Source organism: Papio anubis, chromosome 13, assembly GCF_008728515.1.
Source record: "Papio anubis isolate 15944 chromosome 13, Panubis1.0, whole genome shotgun sequence".
Taxonomy (NCBI): Eukaryota; Metazoa; Chordata; class Mammalia; order Primates; family Cercopithecidae; genus Papio; species Papio anubis.
The window spans coordinates 15,503,888-15,529,764 of NC_044988.1; the positions used below are offsets into that span (position 1 = coordinate 15,503,888).

The 25,877-nt window shown below is 42.4% G+C and overlaps 2 long non-coding RNA genes across 3 annotated transcripts in view; one reads left to right on the top strand and one right to left on the bottom strand.

Moving 5' to 3' along the window:
* The window catches only part of LOC103878459, a 291,089-nt gene extending 288,782 nt beyond the window's left edge, over positions 1-2,307 (bottom strand). Inside the window, exon 1 of the long non-coding RNA XR_002517670.2 lies at positions 1,393-2,307. This is a non-coding gene — a long non-coding RNA (uncharacterized LOC103878459). The remainder of the gene's footprint in view (positions 1-1,392) is intronic.
* Positions 2,308-2,474: 167 nt separating this feature from the next.
* The window catches only part of LOC103878453, a 55,032-nt gene continuing 31,629 nt past the window's right edge, over positions 2,475-25,877 (top strand). The window contains exons 1-3 of one of the 2 annotated variants that reach the window (XR_001895997.2): positions 2,475-2,692; positions 5,066-5,373; positions 12,073-12,224. This is a non-coding gene — a long non-coding RNA (uncharacterized LOC103878453). Of the gene's footprint in view, positions 5,374-12,072; positions 12,225-25,877 lie in introns of both variants that reach the window. The other variant, XR_002517668.2, reaches the window with a different exon arrangement.

The following is a 25,877-nucleotide window of genomic DNA, read 5'->3' on the forward strand; positions in this document are numbered from 1 at the left end:
ACAGACCCACCATTCTATCCAACATTCTCATTCTGGGTGTATTTCCAAAATTATTCACTCTCCCAAAAAGACACATGCACTCATATGTTCGTTGCAGCACTATTCACAATAGCAAACACATGGAATCAACCAAGGTGTCCATCAACGGTGAAGTGGATAAAGACATTGTGGTACATATACACCATGGAATACTATGCATCCATTAAAAAAAACGAGGAAATATGTCCTCTGCAGCAACATGGGTGCAGCTGGAGGCCATTACACTTTGCAAATTAAAGCAGGAACAGAAAGTCAAATACCTCATGTTCTCACTCATAGTGGGAATTAAACATTGGGTACTCATGGACATACAGATAGCAACAACAGACACTAGGGACTACTAGAGGGGGGCGGGAGGGGGAAGGCAATGAAAAAGTAACTATTGAGTATTATGCTCAGTACCTGGGTGACAGGATCATTTGTATCTGACACCTCAGCATCATGCAATATACCCAGGTAAGGAACCTGCCCTGAGTCTAAAATAAAAGTTGAAATTATATTTTAAAAAACTAGAAACTACCCAAACATCAACAAAAAGTAAAATTCATATTCTACCATTTAATGTTATAAAGATTATTAAAGTTCATAATCACATAAAATGTATATGATGTGTGCTTTTCTTTTGCAGTACTTATTTAAGTAATGTAAAAAACTTTTCATAGCAAAATCTGGAAATAAACATCAAAATGCTAAGAATAATTGTTTTAAGGATGGAAATGTACGGGGTTCTTCCTTCTACTTTTCCATATCTTTCAAATTTGCTATACAGATGCTCCTTGACTTACAAGGGGGTCGCATCTGATTAAACCCATCATAACTTGAAAATACCCTAAGTAGAGCCATCAAGTCAAGGACCGTCAGTGTACTACTTTCTTTTTTCTTTTTTTTTTTTTTTTTTTGAGATGGAGCCTTGCTCTGTCTCCCAGGCTGGAGTGCAGTGGCTTGATTTTGGCTCACTGCAAGCTCCACCTCCCGGTTTCACACCATTCTCCTGCCTCAACCTCCTGAGTAGCTGGGACTACAGGCGCCCGCCACCATTCCCGGTTTGTTTGGGTTTTTTTTGTATTTTTAGTACAAACGGGGTTTCACCATGTTAGCCAGGATGGTCTCGATTTCTTGACCTCGTGATCTGCCCACCTCAGCCTTGCAAAGTGCTGGGATTACAAAAGCGTGAGCCACCGCGCCCGGCCTGTACTACTTTCTAAAAAGGGAAATAGTCACAAAAAGGATTCCCTCTCACCTCTTACGAGGGCAAACATAGCGATATTCCTGTCTAACAAGGAACACAGACACGTAGTAGGCTCTCAATAAATGCATGACTATATCAATATTTGTGTAATTAAAGACAGTTACCTGAGATTTGCTGTCCCACAAAAGCCTGCAGTCCTTCCTGCTGGAGAGCCTCCTGTCTTGCTGTCCTGGATCTTGAAAGGCACGACAAACGGCTGTGCCTCCACTCTCAGAAGTACACCTTATCTCTGTCCACTGGCGCTGCGCCTTGGTAGATCTTTATCTGGGGCTCCCAACCACCGTTCCTACTAGACACACTTCTGGGTTCCAGAGGGAAGGGGATTAGAGCACTTGACGCCTCTGAAAAACAGCGTGTAGAGCCAGCATCCTTCTTCCAGTTACTGATCCTCCAGAGAGGGATGATGAGCTCTTAACTTTGTGTATGGACCAGCATTTTGGCATCTTACACTGTCCTTCTGTCCAGCGCAGGCATTTATTTCCAAGGCACTGGCCTCTCCGGTGTCTGAAAAATGCCATGTCGTAACTGCATCAGGGCCCTTAGCCCATTCCTTAACTTCGGCCCTTAACTGAACAAAGTTCTTTACTCGTTCATTGCAGCATTCAGGGCCAACCCTACTAGCAGATATCAGTATCTCCCCCAAAAAATACGTGAAAAATGAGATTCAGGTTAGGTTACTCGTGCAAACCTGGCAGTCAATGCAAAGCCAGGCAGCCAATGCAAAGCGAAGCCTTAATAGCGGTCAACATTGTTACTGTAATTATTATACCATCATCTCCATCGAGTTCCATCGAGTATACTTGGAGAGTGCAGCCCCTCGCCCAGGGCTCTGAGCGGTTTTCGAGGCCTCAAGCCCCGGCGGGGCCGTTGGAGTTCCGTTGGGGGAACGGTCAGCGAGGCGCGCTGCCAGTTGGGATGAAACTAGCGGTCCAGGCCGGGCACGGTGGCTCACGCCTGTGGTCCCAGCACTTTGGGAGGCCAAGGAGGGCAGATCACGAGGTCTGGCGATGGAGACCACCCTGGCTAATACGGGGAAACACCGTTTCTACTGAAAATACAAAAAATTAGCCGGCCTGGTGGCGGACGCCTGTAGTCCCAGCTACTCTGGAGGCTGACGCAGGAGAATGGCGGGAACCCAGGAGGCGGAGCTTGCAGCGAGCCGAGCTGGCGCCACCGCACTCCAGCCTGGGCCACAGAGCGAGACTCCGTCTCAAAAAAAAAAAAGAAAAGAAAAGAAAAAACAGAAAGAAAAGAAAATGGCGAACAAAGGAAAGGATCCTCCTTCAAGCAGGGTAGGGAAGAAGGGTACTCCGTGACCAGAGACCTTTTCCAGGACCATGTCTTTGAAGCAAATCTCAGCTCTTGTCTTCCGGAAGCGATGGACACAGAATCCAGAAGCCTGAGGTGAGATTTGTGGCCAACGCTGCCGCCTTTAGGAAGCCCAGCAGCGCGTCCTCTCAGGCCGGGCCCCTGGATGAAGCCTCGCCCCGGCCGTGGCTCCACCCCCGGGTAAGGTTGGGCCCCGAAGGACGCTATACAATTTTGCTATACAGATGCTGGAGTATCTGGACAGGAGGCAGTGCCTTCTGTCTGAAATCTTTCCTATTGCTCTTTCATTCCTCCAGAAGTTTCTGAGCTATCTAATTACTAAATGCTGGGCACAGAGCCTTGATGAGGGAGACATGATCTCAGTCTGGAAGACAGACTATTAAGCGAAATATTCCAATACACTGTGGAGGGTGTTGTGAACTGGAAACCAAGGACGGATCACAGCTTGGGAGGATCAAGGCGGGTATCTGAGGGAAACCTCTTTCAGTATAATGGAAGGAAAGAGCAAAGTTATTTGATGAGAGTTCAAGGTGTTTGGGATATTTTTAAGTTTTATGATGAAAGGTTCCCATCTGTTGGCTTCTCATTCCTTTGTAATATATGTGGTCCAGCACATATGTTCAATGGGTGAGTACGGTGGAGAAAATTAGGAAAGTGAAATTGTAATTTTGAGTAGATAAGCAAAGAAATTTACTAAGAAAATAATAAGATAAACTCCACAAGACAGAGAGCTTTGCTCCCTCACTGGTGTGACCCAAGTGCTTAGAAGACTGCCTAGCACAAAGTACTCACTGGAGGAATGAACGGATTATTTTCAGGCAGTGTTAGAAACTGGCCATTAGTTGTAGATAATGAATTAATGGTGGCACCAAACACTTAATTGTGTGATTTTATCCAAAAAGAATCAGCTTGTTTTTAGAAGACAGGTCTAGTAAAGGTAGCAAGTTGGATTTTTCCAGGCAGGAAAGATGAAAAGACACTGGGATAGGTTGTTTGGGGTAGATCATAAAGTCCAGATCTTAACCAGGTTTGTGGTTAAGTGTGGATTATGAGGTTTTTCTTGAAGAGGGAAATAAAAGGTTACCTGATTGGCAAGGAGAAAGTTTAAAGTGGTTTGCAATTCCTGAATTGGTTGAAGAACTGGCATACTGAGGGCATAAGTGAGAAGGATAAAGGGTGGAATGTCAGACTGTCTTTTTTCCAAAAGCAGAGATATTCCTGGTAGTTCTAGGGTATGGCAATAACTGGACTGGAATGAAGGTAAAGGGCTTTAAGATGACATCTATTCACCTGGATGTTGAGGCCTTCAACTGATTTCCTTCACATTGAGGGTTCCTTACCCTGAACCTCATCCCAACTTTTTCCCCTCCCAAGGCATCCACAGAATTACCATTCTTCCTGAACTTCTAAGCTTTGGTCAATGACATGACTCTGAACAAGAAGGAAGAAATGGAGCAGTAAGAGAGAGGGCTTTAGTAAATCCATTTTATCTTTGTCACCCAGAATTTACTCACCTTCTGGAAATATTTCCTCTATTGCCTTATGGGGAACTAACCCCAGTTTCGGTTTCAGTCCATGTGCAGGTGGAGTTGCCTTTCCCAACACTACTATTTTGAGGATGGTATGTAACTCAGGCTTGGCTAAAAAGATCATTCCACGTTTTTGGCGATAGTGATTGGTTAGGAATGGGCATGCGACCCAGTTGGAGCCAGCAGGGTACTAATGGAACTTTTGAAGGAACTAGTGGGAGAGGCAACCTATTTTTATCTGCACTTGAAGCCTGGAGAATATAGCTATGAACTTACCAGATACAAAGTCTTAATGAAGCCAACTCATAACACAGAGCAAAGGCATGGATAGAAATGAATTCTGAGGAAATTAATGGAGTCCCCGTACGAACCCTTCTGCCTAGGGCCAGTCTTACTTCCAGACTTTTTGCCCCTGATTTCTCCTCTAAGTTTGAATACTGGCAGTGGTATTTCAGGTGGTTCTAAGGGCTCCTTTCACTTTACCATTCATGATGACCCCACACCACTTCTACCTTCATACCAACTTTTTTTTCTTTGGATGCTACAACTTCTTTGATATTTGTCGGTGGGGGGAGTTATTTTTGTTTTTTAACCAGCCACCACTCCACTCAACTGTTAAACAGCTTCCACCTTGATAATCTGGATATGGATCAGGGTGACGACCTATTTGGCACCTTTGGCCACTTTGGCTTCAGTGAACTCAATGGGATGGCCAAGAAGAGACCCTTTTGTTAGGAAGTCTTCTAAGAAGTCTCCAGTGACTCTACCTCATGGTACTGACACGTGTGTAATTATCCCTCCTCTTAAATGTGGGCTGGACTTTCTAATTTGCTTCTAACCAGTAGAAAAAAGGGAGAGATGATGGGATATCATTTTCAATTTTAGTTTACAAAAGATGTAACTTCTGGTTTGTTAGCAGACTCTCTCCTTTCCTGACTTTGATGAAGCAAGCTACCACATTGGAGAGGCCCACATGATAAGGAACTGAAGGTGGCCTCCAGCCAGCTCCAGCCAACAGTCAGCAAGGAATTGAGGACCTTAGTCCAATAGACCTTGAGGAACTGAATCCTGCCAACAGCTACATAAGTGGGCGTGGCAGGGTATCCTTCCCCAGTAAAGCCTTCAGACGAGACCCCAGCCCCAGCTGACACCTTGATTGCAGCCTTGTGAGAGACCCTGAAGCAGAGAACCCAGCTAGGCCTTGCCTGGATTCCTGATCCACAAACTGTAAGATAACATATTTTTTAGGCCACTAAATTTTGAGGTGTCTATTACACAGCAATACATATCTAACATACTTGTAAATCATCATAACTTTGGTGTAAGGTGTAGCAGCATGACTGGAAGGCAGGGACCAAGATCACCTTCTCCAAATAGGATGATACTGTGTCTGACAACATCCCTACAAATATTGTCTTTTTGCTCAAAGATCATCCCTCGTACTCATACTGAAGTGGAATCATTGTGCTCTACAAATCCCTTATTAGACTCTAGGAGGTGAGGCCTAGGTAAAGGAGTGTTGGGTGCAGTGGATGCCAGGATGGAGTTATGAGTAGGGATGATGAGGTTATACTTTTCCCTCTTCTTTTTATTTTCCTTGCCCACTCACTCTCCCATTACATTTTTCTTGCTCTCTGTCTCCTTTTCTCCCAAGTTCTGAGTAACTGCCTGGTGACCATTCCTACAAGTCATTGCCACGCAATCCCTTGGTCTTTTAGTAAGAGTGCTATCAAGCCATGCATCTTGAAGAGATTCCCTAAGGGAGGGAGTCTTCTCTTTCCTCAAGATAACCTCATAAGCAAAGAGACCTTATGGTCAACTTCAAAATACTCTTTTTAGACAGAGTAATATGCCACATATAACAGATTTTTCAGCAGGACCCACCCACTGCCTGGACCATACCTCAGCCAAATAAGTGTCCACAATAGCAAAATCCACCCATTCGTGCCTCATACAATGACCACTCACCTGTCTGATGTTCTGGAGTCAGTAGCTTTTTAAAAATGAAAGTAAACTACTGTTTTCAGAAAATTAGTTTTATTCCTGGCCTCTTTCAGAGATGCACTTTCTATCCCTACTACTGCTCCAAAAAGGGTACAGAAAGGGAAAAGATGTACAACCACCCATTTTCCATTATCATTAGGGTAAGGTAGGAGGTGGGGAACAGGGCACATTGCCCCAAACTTCATGAGGGAGAGAAGGGCTGGCTCTTGGGAGGAATATTTATTCCTCACCGAGAGATCCAAGAAAAAGATTTCTCCCTGTCACTGATTTCAGGGTCTAAAAACCACCACACTTCCAACTCTAAAACTTCCTAATGGCTGGGCGTGGTGGTTCATGCCTATAATCCCAGCATTTCGGGAGGCCGAGGTCGGCAGATCACCTGAGGTCAGGAGTTCAAGACCAGCCTGACCAACATGGAGAAACCCCGTCTCTACTAAAAATATGAAATTAGCCAGGTGTGGTGGCACATGCCTGTATTCCCAGCTACTCAGGAGGCTGAGGCAGGAGAATCACTTGAACCCAGGAGGCAGAGGTTGCGGTGAGCCAAGATCATACCACTGCACTCCAGCCTGGGCAACAAGAGCAAAACTCTATCTCAAAAAAAAAAAAAAAAAAAAAAAACTGCCTGGAGGCAGCAAGGGAATTTCTGGCTTTATTATGCCAGAGTAACTCACTGTACTCTACAGCTGTATGTACTTTAAGATAGCCAGGTAGCCAGTAAAAGGATAATTTGAGCCAAGTTCTGGACTTTGGATTTTTCAAAGGGTTTTTCTCACTTTGAAAAGCCTTGAAAGGTTTTAGAGTAAACTTTTTGTACTTTTATGAAATAATAGTGTTTTAATTACAGGACATCTGAAAAGTGTCAAAAGACCCTAGGATAAGACTGAGAAGGCCATTATCAGGCTCCCTACAAGGGACTGGTTGTCTTTTAGAAGGCAAAAGAGAAAAACAATAAGACCTAAACTAATTCCTTCCTTTCCCTGAGCACAAGCTCTGGGATACCCAAAACCCACACCTCCAGAGCAGTACACGGAGAACATCACTCTATAGTACAAGAAACATTTGTTGGGCAGGGTCAATAGTCTTGATTGTGCTAAAAAGAGATTGCTCTCATCAGAGGATATACTATCATGAAAACTGAGAGGCTCTTTCTACAAGAACTGGATTATTCTTTGGGGAAAATTTTTCCTTCCTGTAAGTGCTGGAGAAGCATTTTCTGTTTGCAAAGAAGGGTCAAATCTTTGAACACAGTGCCTTAAGCTGGTGTGATGTCAGGGGCACATACTTGCCTGCAGGTGGGGCTTGGATGGGACACAGACTCACTAGAGGGCAGGGAAGGGGGATTACTCTGGCATAATAGCTGCTCTTTAAATGTCACAACTTTCTGGGGATGACTGATCCTAGTCCTGATCCATCTAATGCTTGAAAGATAACTTGGGTCAGCAGAGACAGCTTCTTGGTTATAAGGGTTGGTACTTGACCCTTCCCCTTGCCAGTGTTCAGAGGGAAGCCAATAGTTGGAGGGTCATCCGTTGTCAGGCTCTGCCTGAGTCTGCGGCTTTTCTTCTGCTGACTTAATTCCAAGTCCTCAGGTTCCTGCCTACATGCCAGTTTCTCCTCTGGTATCTTCCCAATGGCTGTCATGAGCTCAAGAGCTTCAAAAGGCCCCATAAAGACAGGTCGACCTTCCACTAGGTCTTGGTGCTGTACAAAGGCTGGCATTAACTTGTCTTTTTGCATGGGACTTTCTGCCCTGTGCTTTTTCTCTTAAAATCAATCCACTGAAGAAAATGTCTCATCTTTTTTTCCGAAGTAACTTCCAGGACGAAATGGTTCTTTCTGTGACAGAGACTTTGAAGTCGCCTCTAATTTCCTGTCCTTGCCAAGATGGCTCTTCCTTGTGGCTTTGGATGTCCCTAATCCCAAGTCCTCGCTCCCACATTCTCTTGCTTTGGGTCCCCTCTTGGCTGATGGGAAATTCTTATCCTGGCACTCCCATAAGGCATACTTAGAGACTTGGGGCTCTTGCAACTGCTTCATGCTGATCCCTCTATTGTCCGGGTGGATATGCAGTACCTGGGAAGCTGCCTTGTCCTCACTGGAGACACTCAGGGAGTAAGCCAGTGAGGAATCAGAAATCAAGCTATCTGAAGTAAAGAACATGTTGCTGAGACAACCTTGAGCCTGACTATGCTCCCCACTCTGCAATTTAAACTTTAATTCACTAACCAGCTGTCCTTTAAAGTCTGATGATTTAGGATCTTCAGCAATCAATATTCTTGGTGGGGAGTATTTGGAGGTCAAAGTAGTTTCTTCTTTACTTTTACTTGCATTCATCACTGAGGAGCTTCCCAACTCACTGGTTGTTAAGATATCATTAGATTATGATTGAAGAGCACAGAGCTCCTCTATCTCCCTGGACACGTTGGACATAGAAAAATGTTCTGAAGTTTCTGCTACCATTTTGTTTGCCCTGAAGTCTTTCTACACTATTGCTGGGACTCACCTTCTCATTCCTTGATTCATCTCTACCCCTGTCTTGCCTTGTGGACAGCTCTGAGCTGTGTCTATTGGCTAGTACAGTCTCATTATGATTCTCTTTGTCTATGATGCTGTGTATAGGGGGCAGAAAAGTCTGTCTGCCATCCTCAATTGTCTGGGCAGTCTCTATAAGCTTACAGCGAGTAGGAGAGGGTGATTGTCTCAAAGCTCCCTATCCTGTGTTTACAGATGAAGTGGCAGGGAGAGGACAATCCAAGCTGGGAACTGGATTTGTCATTTCTAACTTGTGTCCCTGAAAAGCATTAGAGCATCCCTCAAGGGACCTGGAAACCACACCTTTAGAAACCATCCTAGAAATATAAGTGGTAGACAAAGGAAAGTTAAGTTGGGGAAGAGGCCATGTTTTGGCTTTTCTCAACATATAGAATTTTATGGATTCAAGAACCTTGAAGGGTAGACCCCCACCTCTGACTTACCCTAACCCTCATCATATGAGCCTCTAATACCTGATGGGTTTTGGAATCAAGAAAGGAAAGTTCCAGAGTGGTAATCTTGCAGTACACCCTTCCCACCAATGGTGCCACATTTCTGTTTTCCTTATTGGTATGGGAACTCCCAGAAGGAGGCAATGTATTGTGAGCCAGACATGAACAACATACTCAGATAGGAATCCTATCCAAAGTGACCTGCCAAAACTTCCTGCTCAAATGTAATCTAAGAATGGTTTTCACTTGATTCTGGTCTAAGTTCCTCCTTCATACACTTAGTAATTCATTCCTTGAGTGACCTACCCAGTTACTTTTTCTGTCAGAGACAGCCCTCAGACCCTTCACCAGGTAGTTTTCTGAGACCATTGGTGGGTTATGTAATGGGCACTTCGCCAAGATATACTCAAGATTCTTTGCCGTGTCATTTCATAGCTGAAACTTTGTTGGGACCTCTCATGGAAACTTCCTGGGAGACTCAATTCTGTCTTCCCTAGATTTTTGCTACTGTGACCCTGAAGCTCAAGGGGTTGTGAGTATGTCTGCAATTCTGCTAAGATATTTCTGTTGATTTGCACTGAGGCTTCCTCAGTGATAGAGACCCTAGATTCCTGCAGGTATGAAGGCACCAGCGTAAGATTGGCCTCTTTGGAACATGGAGCTCCAATTTCTCTTGGGGATCATTTCTGATATGAAAATAACCAGGAAAAGTGGAGACTGGAACATAGGCCTGGGAGGACTGGCTGACCAATGGAAGGTTGGGAGCTGGAGGATGAAGGGCTTCTTAAGATTTTTGGAGCAAAGGGACTAAACCCCACAAACGTTCCTGTTGTTTCTGTAACACATGCCATTCCAGATGTTGATTTGAGGTGTGAGAGTCAGCCTCATTCTGGAGTATATGGGAAGATATTCCACAGTCCTTAACCTGGGATGGAGAAGATGATGGTAGGGTAGGGAGTGAGAAGTGAAGGTGAGCCTGGGAATGGATCTGAGTGATAGGTAGGATCTGGGGTTGGTGGTTGGTTTGAGGAAAGGATTGGGGATGTATAAGGGTGAGGGGATGATGGTGGAACTGAGGAAGTGGTAGAGATTCTTGATCATGCATTTGGACTGTATTGAATACAATAAAGCAAGACACTAGTGGGGAGCTGCTCCTAGAGACCATGAGAGTAACCACTAAGGACACACTATGCAGAGAGGAAAGACCCTAGAAAAGCTGGCTATATTTCTTTTTGGGTTTGTTTTGTTTTGTTTTGTTTTTTTGAGATGGAGTCTCGCTCTGTTCCCCAGGCTGGAATGCAGTGGCATGATCTCGGCTCACTGCAAGCTCTGCCTCCCGGGTTCACGCCATTCTCCTGCCTCGGCCTCCCAAGTAGCTGGGACTACAGGCGCCCACCACCACGCCCCGCTAATCTTTTGTGTTTTTAGTAGAGACGGGGTTTCACCGTGTTAGCCAGGATGGTCTCGATCTTCTGACCTCGTGATCTGCCCCCCTCGGCCTCCCAAAGTGCTGGGATTACAGGCGTGAGCCACCAAGCCTGGCCGTGGCTATATTTCTGTTGCACACTTCCCCCCAAAGTTTTGACATGCAGGAGCTGCTGACAAACACGCAGCTGCTCTGGTGTACCTTTGGTGTTCCAGCTTGTTTGGGGGCCTGTGGTGTCCTGCTCATCAACAAGGGACTGCAATAAATTTCCTGAAGATGTCAGTTGGTATTCTGACCACATTTACTTTGAAAATAATCCCTTCTCCTCTTCTTTCTTCTCCAAAATCTGGAAAGCCATTCTTTTTTTATTTGTTTTTCTAGGAGTGCTTGTATCTTAAGGCCAAAAACGAATGGCTACTGGCCTCCATGTGCTTGGTATCAGAATCGTCCCAGAGACAGGTCTCTGGTGAAGGAAGGGAAACATGCTCCCGCTGAAAATCAGGGTATGGTAATCTGGGGAGGAACATGTTCCTGATGTGAGGCTGCCACCAGGAGAATTCTGAGTTGGAACGGTCCATGCCTCTGATTGTTGGAACATAAGTGGACAACCAAATGGGACTTTCCATAGAGGGCATCTCTGAAACAGGTTTCAATAACACGGAACTTGATTTAGATTGAGTCACAGTTCAGTCTTGCAGTGGTGAAGCAGACAGGGTTGGTGGCGTGTGATCACAAGCATATGAATTAGTGGGATTCATTGCCCGGGAAACATCAGATAAGGGGTTGATATCTTGGGAAAGGGTGGGGTCAAGGGCGGGGTTCAGAGACAGAGAGGCCTTGGGTTGGAGATCAGTATCTGCCTTCTGAGTGTGTTGTGGTGGGAGAGGGGGAAAAGCAAGCTGTTGGGATGGGGAATGGTCCACAGAGAATCTGGAATCCAAGGGAGGAACAGGCTGTGGTGGCAGAGTGTCACTCAGCGATGAGGGTGAAAATAAGTCAGCTAAGAGGATATTCAGGTCAGGGGAGAGAATGGAGCAGGGCAGAGGAGAAGGCTCAGGCAGAGAGGAGCCAGTATTAGGTCTTCTAGAAGGGTTGCTGGAAGGGCAGAGGTTAGAGTTAATGATGACTTGGTCACAGAAGCTGTGGAAGCCAAAGGGGACACAGAGGGAGCAGCATCTTACGGGGACTCCTGGAACAGCAGTCACTTGACCTCAGCAGTTGCTCTATTACACACCTCACAGAGAAGGTCTGGACATAATAGTTGATGAAAACGGATGGTATTGTAATGCTGGCCCAGAGGACTACAGGAGACAAGAGGTACAAAGCTGCAGCCAGGATTGAAACAAACATATGTGACCTTGACAGGTCTTGCAAAGATAAGACCTCACAATGCATGCTGTCTTTTCATATGCCCCCTTCCCCTTTCCTTATCTCACAGTATACCTTTTACCCCTTTCCCTATGGCTTTTACATTCTGACACTGGATTTTTCCTCCCATTTCAACCCCAGGCTTTTGTAGCACCCTATAATTACATGAACTCTACTAAAAAGAGGGATACTGGAAAGAAGAATAATGTTGAGTCACCTTTGCAGAAGAAAAAACAGCTTCCTCTCTTCCTCTACTTCACTCTGGCAAGTTCTCCAACTGAAAAGCCAGTAGGGTGAGTAACAGGATAGTGATGAAGTTAGAAGCAAAGAGATCTTACAGAAGGCTAAGTAGAATGCCCCTTAGGGGTGCCCTTGGTTGATTGGTCTTGAAGAACCTCAAGGATCTGTAGAAAAGCTCAAATTGTCATTGATAATATTAACATGGTTCACATATGTAAGTGGCTTCATTTATAAAGTCCTTTTACATACAGTATTCCATGTGATGCTCAAACCCATCACATGGGACCAGGTGCGGTGGCTCATGCCTGTAATCCTAGCACTTTGGGAGGCCAAGGTGAGTGGATCACGAGGTCAGGAGACTGAGACCATCCTGGCTAACATGGTGAAACCCCATCTCTACTAAAAATACAAAAAATTAGCCGGGTGTGGTGGTGAGCACCTATAGTCCCAGGTACTCAAAGGTTGAGGCAGGAGAATGGTGTGAACCCGGGAGGCGGAGCTTGCAGTGAGTGGAGATCACACCACTGCACTCCAGCCTGGGCAACAGAGTGAGACTCTGTCTCAAAAAAAATAAAATAAAAATAAAAATAAATCACATGAAGCACAGATGTCAGCGGTTATCTCACAAAGGAGGAAGTCAAAGTACTTATACAAAGTGGAGAGACAGAAGTTGTGACTCCAAACCAACCAACCAGTAGTCCTTCCACCATAGATCTCACATGGCCACCTACTGGGCAACACCCATTACCCAGGTTCATCACTCCTTCTTGTGCATGGATGGGCAGAGCAGGAACTCCGAGAAGTGTCTTAGGTCTGATTGCTTTCCCGTGAGCTTCTCCTGTGAGGACTGTTTTCTAAGAAAGACTGTATCTAGTAACTGACATCCTCAGAGATTGGGAACCTGAAACCTCATGGAAAAGATAGGAAGGGTCATCTTTGGGGAGCTGAGGTTGAATGGGCAGAACCTTACCTTTAAATGTTCCATTTTTCTTTCTCCTCTTGGCTCTGCCTTGATGCTAAGAACAAAAAGAAAATAATGCGAGGCCAGAACTCACTTCTCTAGGAAGCTCAGACATTGATTGTACAAGAATAATATGACTCTCTATCTTAATTAATAGAAATGTGTTTATTCTGGGTGTGATGGTGAAAGCCTGTAATCCCAGTTACTCGGGAAGCTGAGTCATGAGAATATTTTGAACCCGGGAGGCAGAGACTGCAGTGGGCCAAGTCATGCCACTGCACTCTAACCTAGGCAATAGAGCAAGACGCAGTCTCAAAAAAAAAAAAAAAGCTTCTTTTTTCAAGTTTTAAAGGTGATAAAATATTTCCAATTTTTCCCTTTGAAAAATTCAAAGGACAGTTTTGTCTATGAGAGCTACACTTGATGTTCTCAGTTAACAGTCCTCAGTTCAAGGAAGGCACAGATTCAGAGGCCAACAGTCACATCTTGCTCCCTCACAGAACCTGTGTCCTGGAAACAGCACTCCAGCTTCAGCTTCTGCTCAGAGGCTCTCAGCATTGCCCTCCTCATCAGCCCAACATGAAGGAAGGTTTGGCTGAGTGACACGTGACATGGAAATATTACTCATGATCAAGTGTCAGGAGAAGCTGTTCTTTTGAGAGTCCACAGTCTCAATAATTTAATCCAGTACCACAGAATCACTGTTTTTGGGATTTTATCCTGGAATTCTCCATTACAGCCAGATAGGGAGTCTGTGAGCTTCAGATGGAAACCTTAGTCCTCCTGAACCCCTACCTCTGTCTGACATCTTCCCTTAGAATAGTGATGTTCTAGCCTCTCCTCAGACTTCCCATGGCAAGTGTCTCTCTAAGCCAATAAACTCATTTATAAATGTGGGAAGAAGAACAGGAAAATAAGGAATCATTTTCTGAGGGGATACTTCTGGTTCCAGCTCTGACATTCAAAAAACTTACCACTCCCATTTTTGGAAGGAAAAGGCTGAACAAATTGAAAATAACTTCCTGGAGCCACTGGGGAATTGAGGTTGTAGGGCAAACCACCCCCTAAAATCCTCAGAAATATGAATAAAGAGAATCATAATTGAGATCAGCTTACCTGGAGCAGAAGCCACTGAAGCCGTAAACTGGTCGGAACACTTAAATGGACACTTTGACAAATTGCTGGAGGAAGTTTGTGAACTAGTATGAGAGTGAGAAAATTCCTGGGGTCACAGTCTTAGGGAGTCCCCTACATTTTCATGGATTTTACCTCTGGGAAACCCATCAGGTTCTCACAATGAAGAGCAATGAGAAAACTCATGCTTCTGGCAGGGACAAGGGAAAGGTTACCATTTTCAAAGATACTGAGTGTTCTTCATAATAGAGGCCTATTCATTAGGGAAAAAGGCTACCAGAGCATGATCTTACATGACAAAAGGAAGTTACCCAACTCCAGCCCCATCTAGCCTTCGTGTCTCACCTAAGAGGTGGGGGAAAAAAAGCTTGGAAACACTGGTGAACATCACAGCCCAGGGACACAGGACTAAAAGACTGAGATTTAATTGCATCACCTCCTACATACCCTAGCACCACATTAACAGAACTCCAGTATAGGAACGGGATGATGGTGCAAAGAGCTACAAGGTGTAGACTCTTATTTAAGAAGGTAATCTTAGGGAAAGCTAACGATACCAGAGGAGACAAAAACAAGGAAACTGGAGAAAATTGAGGAGGCTCTGTTATGTACTACAGCAGCAAACACTTAACACAGCTCAAGTCCTAGCCACATTAACATAAATCCTAGCACTAATAGCCTATTTACCTCATTTCCTATTACCCAATACATTGGGTCTGGCGTTCAACTGAAAATCACAAGGCATGCCAAAAGGCAAAAAAAAAATTCTAAATAAACAAATCTAGCCTCAGATCTGCACTCACATATGGCACCAATTTAGGATTTATCAGACATGGAATAGAAAAAACTATGATTAATAAGGGTTCTAATGGAAGAAGTAGGCAACATGCAAGAACAGATGAGGACTGTAAATAAAGAGATGGAAACCCTAAGAATCAAAAGGAAATGTTAGAAATTTTAAAAAATCACAGTGGACATGAAGAATGCCTTTGATGGGCCATCAGGAGACTACCTTTGGCCAGGGAAAGAATGAGTGAGTTTGAATATATATCAATAGATACTTCCCAAACTGAATGCAAAGGGAAAAAAAATAAATTTTAAAACCCAAGTTACCCAAGAATTGTGAGACAGTTTCAAAATGTTTACCATAATATATCATTGGAATACCAGAAGGAGAAGAGAGGATAAAGCAGAAGAAATATTTAAAGTAATAATGACAGAATTTTCCAAAATTGATGACAGACTGCTATAGATCATGGAAGCTCAGATAACACGAAGCAAAATAAATACTTTAAAAATCTACATCCAGGGCTGGGCGCAGTGGCTCACACCTGTAATCCCAGCACTTTGGGAGGCCAAGGTGGATGGATCAACTGAGGTCAGGAGTTCAAGACCAGCCTGGCTAACATGGCAAAACTCTGTCTCTAATAAAAATACAAAAATTAGCTGGATGTGGTGGCATGTGCCTGTAATCACTCGGAAGGCTGAGGCAGAAGAATTGCTTGAACCCAGGAGACGGAGGTTGCAGTGAGCCAAGATCGCACTGCTGCACTCCAGACTGGGCAACAGAGTGAGACTCTGTCTCAAAAAAAAAAAAGTCTAGGGCCGGGCATATCATACTCAAACTGCAGAAAACCCAGTGAAAAAAATATTGAAAGAATCCAGAGGGGTAAAAAAACACCTTACCTATAGAGGAACAAGAATAAAAAATTTGGATTTCTCATGATAAAACAATGCAAGGAAGAAGAATAGAGTAAAATACTTAAAATGTTGCTAGAAGCCTAGAAGCCCACCCCCTTCACCCCACACCCCACCCCCAGAAAAATCCAGCAAAATTATCTTTCAAAGGTGAAGAAGACATAAAAACTTTCCCTGGTCAAAACAAACAAACAAACAAAAAAGCGGGAGGAATTAATTACCAGCAAATCCGCCCTACAAGAAATTTAAAGGTAGCTCTTCAGAGAAAAGGAAAATGATCACTCAGATCTATCTATCTATCTATCTATCTATCTATCTATCTATCTATTTTTTTAAAAAAGGAAGAGCACCAACAAAGGAATAAATAAAGGTAAAATAAAATTTTCAGTGTTCTTATTCTTAATTGTCATAATAAGAACAACGCCAAAAACAGCATTTTTGTGATTATAGTATCATGGATGAGTAAAATGAATGACAATAATGTTATAAGTGAGAGGAAGAAAGCATTGGAAACATTTTATTTTAAGGTACCTGTGCTACTATACTGTGAAACAGTATAGTGTTATTTGAAAGTGAATTAAGATTGGCTGTAAATGCAATATATTACAAGCTAGGGCAACCACTAATTTTTTTTTAAGAAATGTAATTTATGGCTGGGCATAGTGGCTCATACCTGTAATCTCAGCACTTTAGGAGGCCGAAGCAGGAGGATCACTTTAACCTAGGAGTTCAAGACCAACCTAGGCAACATAGTGAGACTCCAACTCTACAAAAAGATTTTTTAAAAATTAGCTGGGCATGGTGACACATTCCTGTTATCCCAGCTACTTGGGAGGCTGAGGTGGGAGGATTTTGTGAGCCCAAGAGGTAAAGGCTGCAGTGAGTCGTTACCATCCCACTGTACTCCAGCCTGGGCAACAGAGCTAGACCCTATATCAAAAATAATCAAATATAATTTATAAGCTAAGAGGAAAGAGAATAATTAAATCGTATAAAATGCTTGTTTTGAAAACATCCTCAAATCATTAAGGAAGTTGGTAAAAGGAACAAAGGAACTACAAAACAGAAATTAATAAAATGGTCATAGTAAGTCCTTACATATCAATAATTCTTTTAAATGTGAATCTCATCAAAAGACATAGAGTGTCATCAAAAGACATAGAGTGCCTGGGTTTTAAAAAAAGATATAACTGACCAGGCGCGGTGGTTCATGCCTGTAATCCCAACACTTTGGGAGGCCGAGGCAGGTGGATCACCTGAGGTTGGGAGTTCGTGACCAGCCTGACCAACATGGAGAAACCCCATCTCTACTAAAAATACAAAATTAGCTGGGCATGGTGGCACATGCCTGTAATCCCAGCTACTCAGGAGGTTGAGGCAGGAGAATAGCTTGAACCCAGGAGGCGGAGGTTGTGGTGCGCCAAGATCACGCCACTGTGCTCCTGCCTAGGCAACAAGAGTGAAACTCCATCTCAAAAATAAATAAATTAATTAATAATAATAATAATATATACCTGACTCTTATTCTGCCTATAAGATTCATTTTAGCTTTAAGAACACACATAAACTGAAAGTAAAGAGGTGGAAAAAGATATTTCGTGCAAATGGTAACCAGAAGAGAGCAGGAGTGGCTATACTATATCAGACAAAATAGATATAATATATGCCAAAAGAAAATGAAATCACTACCTTGTAGAGATAGCTACACTCCCATGTTCATTGCAACATTACTCACAATAGCCAAGATACAGGAACAACCGAAGTGTTCATCAGTTAATGAATAACGGAATTGTGAGATATATATATCAGCCTTTAAAAAAGAAGGAGATCCTGTCATTTGCAACAACATGGATGAACCAGGAGGGCTTATGCTAAATGAAATAAGTCAAGACACAGAATGAAAAATACTACATGGTCTCACTTGTATGTGGAATCTTTTTTATAAAAAGTCGAATATAAAGAAACAGTAGAATAGTGGTTACCGGGGTGGGGGCAGTGGGAGTGAAGGAAGGAAGTGGGGAAGCAGTAGGTACAAAGTTGTAGTTATGTAGGATAAAAAAGTCTGGAGACTTGATAATGTACAGCATGATTTTAGTTAATATTGTATTGTATACTGGAAGCTTGCTAAAAGAGTAGATTTTAGATGCTCTTGCCACAAAAAAAGTAAGTGATGACTATGTTAATTGGCTTGACTGTAGTAATCATTTCACTATGTTTATCAAAGCATCATGTTTTATACCTTAAATATAAATAATTAAAAATAAATAGTATAAAATTCTTGTTTAAAACCATAGAAGGCAAAAAAGTGCGGGAGAAAAAAGGAAAGAACTGGTACAATGAATAGTAAGCAGTTGCAGAAATGATATTAATCCAACTGTATTTTTAAAATTACTTTAAATGTAAATGGCCTAAATTAACCAATTAAATAAATAAGTAAAATAAAATAAATAAATGGGTATCTTATGGACAACTCATAGTTGGGTCTTATTTTTTAACCAATTAAAACACAAACTGTCAGAGTAGATTAAAAAATAAGACCCAACTATGAGTTGTCCACAAGATACCCATTTATTTATTTTATTTATTTATTTATTTATTTATTCATTCATTCATTTATTTTGAGACAGAGTTTTGCTCTTGTCGCCCAGGCTGGAGTGCAATGGCGCGATCTTGACTCACTGCAACCTCCGTCTCCCGGGTTCAAGTGATTCTCCTGCCTCAGCCCCAACAAGTAGCTGGGATTACAGGCACCTGCCACCATGCCCAGCTAATTTTTGTATTTTTAGTAGAGACAGGGTTTCACCATGTTGGCCAGGCTGGTCTCAAACTGCTGACCTCAGGTGATCCACCTGCCTCGGTCTCCGAAAGTGCTGGGATTACACCTCAGGTAAGCCACTACGTCCGGCCCACAAGATAGCCATCTAATATATAAAGGCACAGATAGATTAAAAGCAAAGGGATGGAGATAAACATACCATAATAACAGTAATCAGAAGAAAATAGAGGTAGCTATATTAATTTAAAACAAATCCGATTTCAGCACAAGGAAAATTGTCAGGAATAAAGACGGGCATTACATGATAACAAAGAGGTCAATTTTCCAAGAAGCCATAATAATTCTTAATGTGTACACATCTAACAACAATAGTGTCAAAATATATGAGGCAAAAAGTGGTAGAACTACAAGGAAAAATAGATAAATCCACTATTATTATGGGAGACTTCAAAATGTCTCTATTAGTAATTGACAGATGAAGCAGAAAATTTGTGAAGATATAGTTGATTGGAACACCACTATTAATCAGCTTGATCTAATTGGCATATATTGAATACTTCATTCAACAGCATTCTGTTCAAGCTCACGTGGAACATTAGCTAAGGTAGATCACATTCTGGGCCATAAAGCACACCTTAATAACTATAAAAGAAATTATATAATGTCTACTCTTAGTAATGTAGCAAAACTAGAAATCAATAACTTAAAGATATCTGGAAAATCCCAAAATACATGAAGATTAAAACAACACACATGGGCAAAGAAGAAGTATCAAGAGAAATTTTAAAATATTATAAACTAAATGCAAATGGAAAAATCAAAATTTGCTGCAAAATGAAAATTTCAGCAAAAACAGTGTTTAGAAGGAAATTTCTAGCATTAAATACACATGTTAGAAAAGAATAAAGACCTAAAATCTCTGTGCAGCTCTGGCTCACTTAACTGACAGATGTCTCTGTTTCCAAAATACTGGAAAACACAGATTCCTCTTTCGGTAGCACAGAGATAGAAGGAGGAACCCCATCCCACACAGGAAGGCAAGGATAAGAATACCCAGGAAGTCAGGCTGGAGCTCAGCCATGGTGCAGTAAGGCTTCTGAGACAAAGAAGGTAGTCTTCATTATCAGAAGCTGAGTACTAAGTCACCATTCCAGATCAGAGTTCCAGGCCCATATCATGGAACTTTAACACAGACACCAGAAGTTCTTGAGGGTGGAGCAGGGACAACAAATGGAAGATGAACCCACAGTTCTTCCCCTTATTATCTAGCCCAACTGATCTGTCCATTCCCCTGGGTCCCTTTAGGTCTTCAATCTTACCCTCCAACTACACCCTTTCATGATACTATATGTTTACATTAGTAAAATTTTCTATTTATTCCACCTATCGCCTTTTACTGCTTCATGATCCCCCTTTGGAACCCACTCTTTGAAAGTGATGTGGCCATGGATTTACACCTTCAAGATCTACTCTGTCCTCAACTATAACCTCCCCACAAACACAATGGTTTTTTGTGTTTTTTTTTTTCACATGTACAAAACCAGGAATATACTCAGCAGCAACCTATCCTCTCCATATTTCTTCAAAAAGATCCATGTTTACCAAAAGCCATTAGAGAACAGAGTAACCTGTACAACAAAGAGGGAGACAAAGGCACAGCCCATCTATGGCAAAAACTTTGGAACTCTTTTAGTAATTTTTTCTCCTCAAATCTCTTTTAGGCTATTGGCCCCTAAGGGCTCTCAAATCTAGCTCCCTCTAGCTATACAGTATTCTATTCTATGCACCTGCTTTCTTCTCTCTACCAAACCACCTCTCTTCTTCCCAGCATTTTAAAATTCTGCCTCAATTTCACAGAGCAACTGTGCTGAACCACAACCCACATAACCAAATCTATCCTGATTTAGGAAGCAGATTTCTCCTTAGTGTAACATAGCCTATAATGAGCACAGTTGAAACTTAGCATAGCATTTTGTTTTGAATTACACCTATGATTACTTCTTTTATGAAAGTTTTTATGATTTTTTTCCATCTACTTTCTAACTTTTCACCCCAATTCCTTTTGGCACCTCTATACTTTTTAAAACAATGTCAATTTTGTTTATGGTATATACACATTTATCTCTTCATGTTAGCCAATCATTTAACAGTTACAACCCTTGAAGCTTCTCTACGTAGATTATGAACTGCTGAAATTAAGCCCTGTGTCATTGCCTTACACTGCTTGCCTAAATTCCCTCATTGAGTCTGATGCCTCCATCTTGGCCCCAGGTACCCAATCCTTTTCATCTGATGAGGGCTTACCGCTGATGACAGCTTTGCCTGTCTTCTCCTGTATCCACAGCTTCTCCATTTTCTCTACCCAAAAGGAGGTAAACTTTAAGCCTGCCTCCTCACATCTACCCTCCCTTGACTACAGGAGGTCTCTCTGTTGAGAAATATATCTCTATATAGCATTGCATCTCTGATGGTTTTTGTTGTTTTGTATGTTTGGTTTCATTCTGTTTATTTATAATGTCTGGTCCTAACAGCCTGTATGGTCCCTAGAACTCAGAAATGTAAAAATGTCCTTTAAAGTCAGAGCAAGATAAGCTCCACCATATACTTTCCAAGAAGATGGGATTATAAAAATTACACATTGAATATATTCTTTGAAAAGGGTGATGCCATAAAAAAACTGTTGAGAAACTGCTCTAGGTTAGAGACAAAAGACACTTGAGAACTAAATGCAATACATAATTCTAGACTGGATCCTGTAATGGAGGTTACTTTTAAGCCACAAAGGATATTACTGACAAAAATGGAATATGGATAAGAGATTAGTTAAAAGTTTTACACCAATGCTCCATTTACTGAAGGGGATAATTGACTATGTGCAAGAATATTCTTTTCTTAAGAAATACACAATGAAATAGTCAAGGAGAAAGTGGATGATGTATGAAATGTATTCTCAGATGTCCAGGAATTCGTGTGTGTGTGTGTGTGTGTGTGTGTGTGTGTGTGTGTGTGTAGAGAGAGAGAGAGAGAAGAGAGGAGGTAGGAGGGAGGGAGATTGAAGAGCGATCACAATGGGTCAAAATGTGAATAGGCAAATCTGGATAAAGGTTATACTGTTGTGACAGGGTTTGGATGTTTCATTCCCTCCAAATCTCATGTTAAAATATGACCACCAGTGTTGGAGGTGGGTCTAGCGGGAGGTGTTTGTGTCAAAGGGCTGGATCCCTCATGAATGGCTTGGTGCCCCCACCATGGTAATAAATGAGTTCTCTATGAGTTCATATGAGATCTGGTTGTTTAAAAGAATGTGCCACCTCCCCCATCCTCTCTCTTGATCCCTCTCCCACCATGTGACATGCTGGCTCTAGTCTTCCTTCCTCCATGACTGAAAAATCTTCTGAGGCCCTCTCCAGAAGCAGAAGCTGGCGCCACCTTTCTTGTATAGCCTGAAGAACTGTGAGCCAAAATAAAATTCTTTTTGTTATAAATTACCCAGCCTCAAGTATTTCTTTATGGGAATGCAAATGTAGCAATATATTGTTGTTTACCATCCATGCAACTCTTCTGCAAGTTTAATTACATTAAACTTCAAATAAATACATTTTTAAATGAACCATTGACTATATTTTTATATAACGTTTGAGATTTTTGTCTTTGATTCCCACAGTTGCCACCACCATACCTAGACCTAGTAGTGTACAAAGTTGGCATGGTGTACTAATACACCAAAGTAGTATGCCATGCCAACTTTAAAATACTTGTTTTGGGTTCTGTTCCAGGCAAGAACCTGGGATTCCCTTTCCACATTTGAAGCATGCTAACATTTCAACAGGTTTTACAATAGACTGAAAAAGAACTCCTCCAAAAAAAATTTTTAATTATGTATAAAAAATTTATACACTGCGATACGGTTTGGCTGTATCCCCACCCAAATCTCATCTTGAATTGTAGTTCCCATAATTCCCATGTGTTGTGGGAGAGCCCTGGTGGGAGATAATTGAATCATGGGGGCAGTTTCCCCAATCCTGTTCTCATGGTAGTGAATACATCTCATGAGAGCTGACTGTTTAAGGGGTTTCCCCTTTCACTTGGCTCTCATTATGTCTGCCGCCATGTAAGATGTGCCTTTTACCATCCGCCATGATTGTGAGGCCTCCGCAGCCACATGGAACTCTGATTCCATTCAACCTTTCTTTATAAATTACTTAGTCTCAGATATGTCTTTATCAGCATTGTGACAATGGACTTATAAAGTAAAGTGGTACCAGAAGTAGTGGGGTGCTGCTGTAAAGATACCTGAAAACGTGGAAGCTACTTTGGAACTGGGTAACAGGCAGAGGTTGTAACAGTTTGGAGGGCTCAGAAGAAGACAGGAAAATGTAGGAAAGTTTGGAACTTCCTAGAGACTTGTTGAATGGCTTTGACCAAAAGGTTGATGATGATATAGACAATGAAATCCAGGCTGAGGTGGTCTCATATGAGGTGAGGAACTTGTTGGGAACTGAAATAAAGGTGAATCATCCTATGTTTTAGCACAGAGACTGGGAGAATTTTGCCCCTGAACTAGAGATTTGCAGAACTTTGAACTTGAGGGAGATGATTTAGGGTATCTGGCAGAAGAAGTTTCTAAGCAACAAAGCATTCAAGAGGTGACTTGGGTGCTGTTAAAATCATTCAGTTTTAAAAAGAAAACAGAGCATGAAGGTTTGGATAATTTGCAGCCTTACAATGAGATAGAAAAGAAAAACCCATTTTCTGAGAAGAAATTCAAGTCAGGTGCAGAAATTTACATGAGTAATGAGGACCCAATTGTTAATCCTCAAGACAATGGGGAAAATGTCTCCAGGGCATGTCAGAGAGCTTAGTGGCAGCCCCTCCCATCACAGGCCCAGAGGCCAAGGAGGAAAAAATGGTTTCATGGGACAGGCCCAGGATCCCCCTGTTGTGTGAAGACTAGGTGCTTAGTGCCCTGCATCCCAGCTGCTCTACCCATGGCTAAAAGGGGCCAAGGCACAACTCAGGCTGTGGCTTCAGAGGGTACAAGCCCACAGTCTTGGCAGCTTTCACGTGGTATTGAGCCTGTGGGTAGGCAGAAGAATTGAGATTTGGGAACCTCTGCATAGATTTCAAAGGATCTATAGAAATGCCTGGATGACCAGGCAGAAGTTTGATGCAGGGGTGGGGCCCTCATGGAGAACCTCTGCTAGGGAAATGTGGAAGGAAAATGCAAGACCATGGGAACTCACCTCTTGCATCAGCATGACCTGGATGTGAGAAATGGATTGAAAGGAGATAATTTTGGAGATTTGACTGACTTGCTGGATTTTGGACTTGCATGGGACCTGGAGCCCCTTTGTTTTGACCAATTTCTCTGATTTGAAATGGCTATATATACCCAATGCCTGTATCCCCATTGTATCTAGGAAGTAACTAACTTGCTTTTGATTTTACAGGCTTATAAGTTGAAGGGACTTGCTTTGTCTCAGAAGAGACTTTGAACTGTATACTTTTGAGTTAATGCTGAAGTGAGTCAAGACTTTGGGGGACTGTTGGGAAGGCATGATTGGTTTTGAAATGTGAGTACATGAGATTTAGGAGGGGCCAGAGGAGGAATAATATAGTTTGGCTGTGTCCCCACCCAAATCTCATCTTTTTTTTTTTTTTTTGAAACAGAGTCTCACTCTGTCACCCAGGCTGCAGTGCAGTTGCATGATCTCGGCTCACTGCAAGTTCCGCCTCCCAGGTTCATGCCATTCTCCTGCCTCAGCCTCCCGAGTAGCTGGGACTTCAGGCGCCCACCACCATGCCTGGCTAATTTTTTGTATTTTTTAGTAGAGATGGGGTTTCACCATGTTAGTCAGGATGGTCTCGATCTCCTGACCTCATGATCCGCCCACCTTGGCCTCCCAAAGTGCTGGGATTACAGGCGTGAGCCACCACGCCCAGCCCCAAATCTCATCTTGAACTGTAGCTCTCATAATTCCCATGTGTTGTGGGAGGGACCTGGTGGGAGATCACTGAATCATGGGGGCAGTTTCCCCCATACTGTTCTCATGATAGTGAATAAGTCTCACAATAGCTGACTGTTTTGTAAGGGGTTTCCCCTTTCACTTGACTGTCATTCTCTCTTGTCCATTTCCATGTAAAATGTGCCTTTCACCTTCTGCCATGATTGTGAGGCCTCCAAGCCACATGGAACTGTCAGTCCATTAAACCTCTTTTTCTTTATAAATTACCCAGTCTCAGGTATGTCTTTATCCATACCATGAGAACAGACAATGTAAAACAAAAAAGAATCAAAATTTCAATGAACCTTGTTTATGGCATATAACTCCTAATTTCTTGTTTGATTCCATCATGTCACTTGTATCCTGCAGTTATGTGGTGTGATGTGGTTTGACTCTGTGTCCCCTCCCAAATCTCATGTTGAATTGTAACCTCCAGTGTTGGGGGAAAGATCCAGTGGGAGGTGATTGGATCATGGGGGCAGATTTTCCCATTGCTGTTCTCGTGATAGCAAGTTTTCACAAGATCTGATTGTCTGAAAGTGTATAGTACTTCCTCCTTAGCTTTCTCTCTCCTGTGCCGTATGAAGACATGCTTGCTTTCCCTTTGCCTTCAGACATGATTGTAAGTTTCCTGAGGCCTCCCCAGCCATGCCTCCTGAACAATTTGTGGAACTATGAGTAAATGAAAGCTCTTTTCTTTATAAATTACCCAGTCTCAGGTAGTTCTTTAAAGCAGTGTGAAAATGGACAATACATGATGTGAATTGGTTTGCAGGCACTAAGTCAATTACCTGTCCTCTACCAGATTTCCACCTTCCAAAAATGGGTTGACCCTTTTTGTTGTATCCTCTCCTGTCCCTGTCATGTCAAGCATTTATCTTTTAAATCCTTCAATTTTTAAAGCAGTTTTATTGAAATACAGTTCACATGCCATATAAGTCACCCATTTTAAGTGTGTAGTTCAATGATTTTTATATTCACAGAGTTGTGCATCCATCACTAGTCATTTTAAAAACATTTTTATGACTTCAAAAAGAAACCATATATCCTTTAGCTATTACACTTCTTGCACCTCATTAACCTAGTTCTAAATCTACTTTATCTCTGTGTAAGTGTCTCTATTCTGGACATC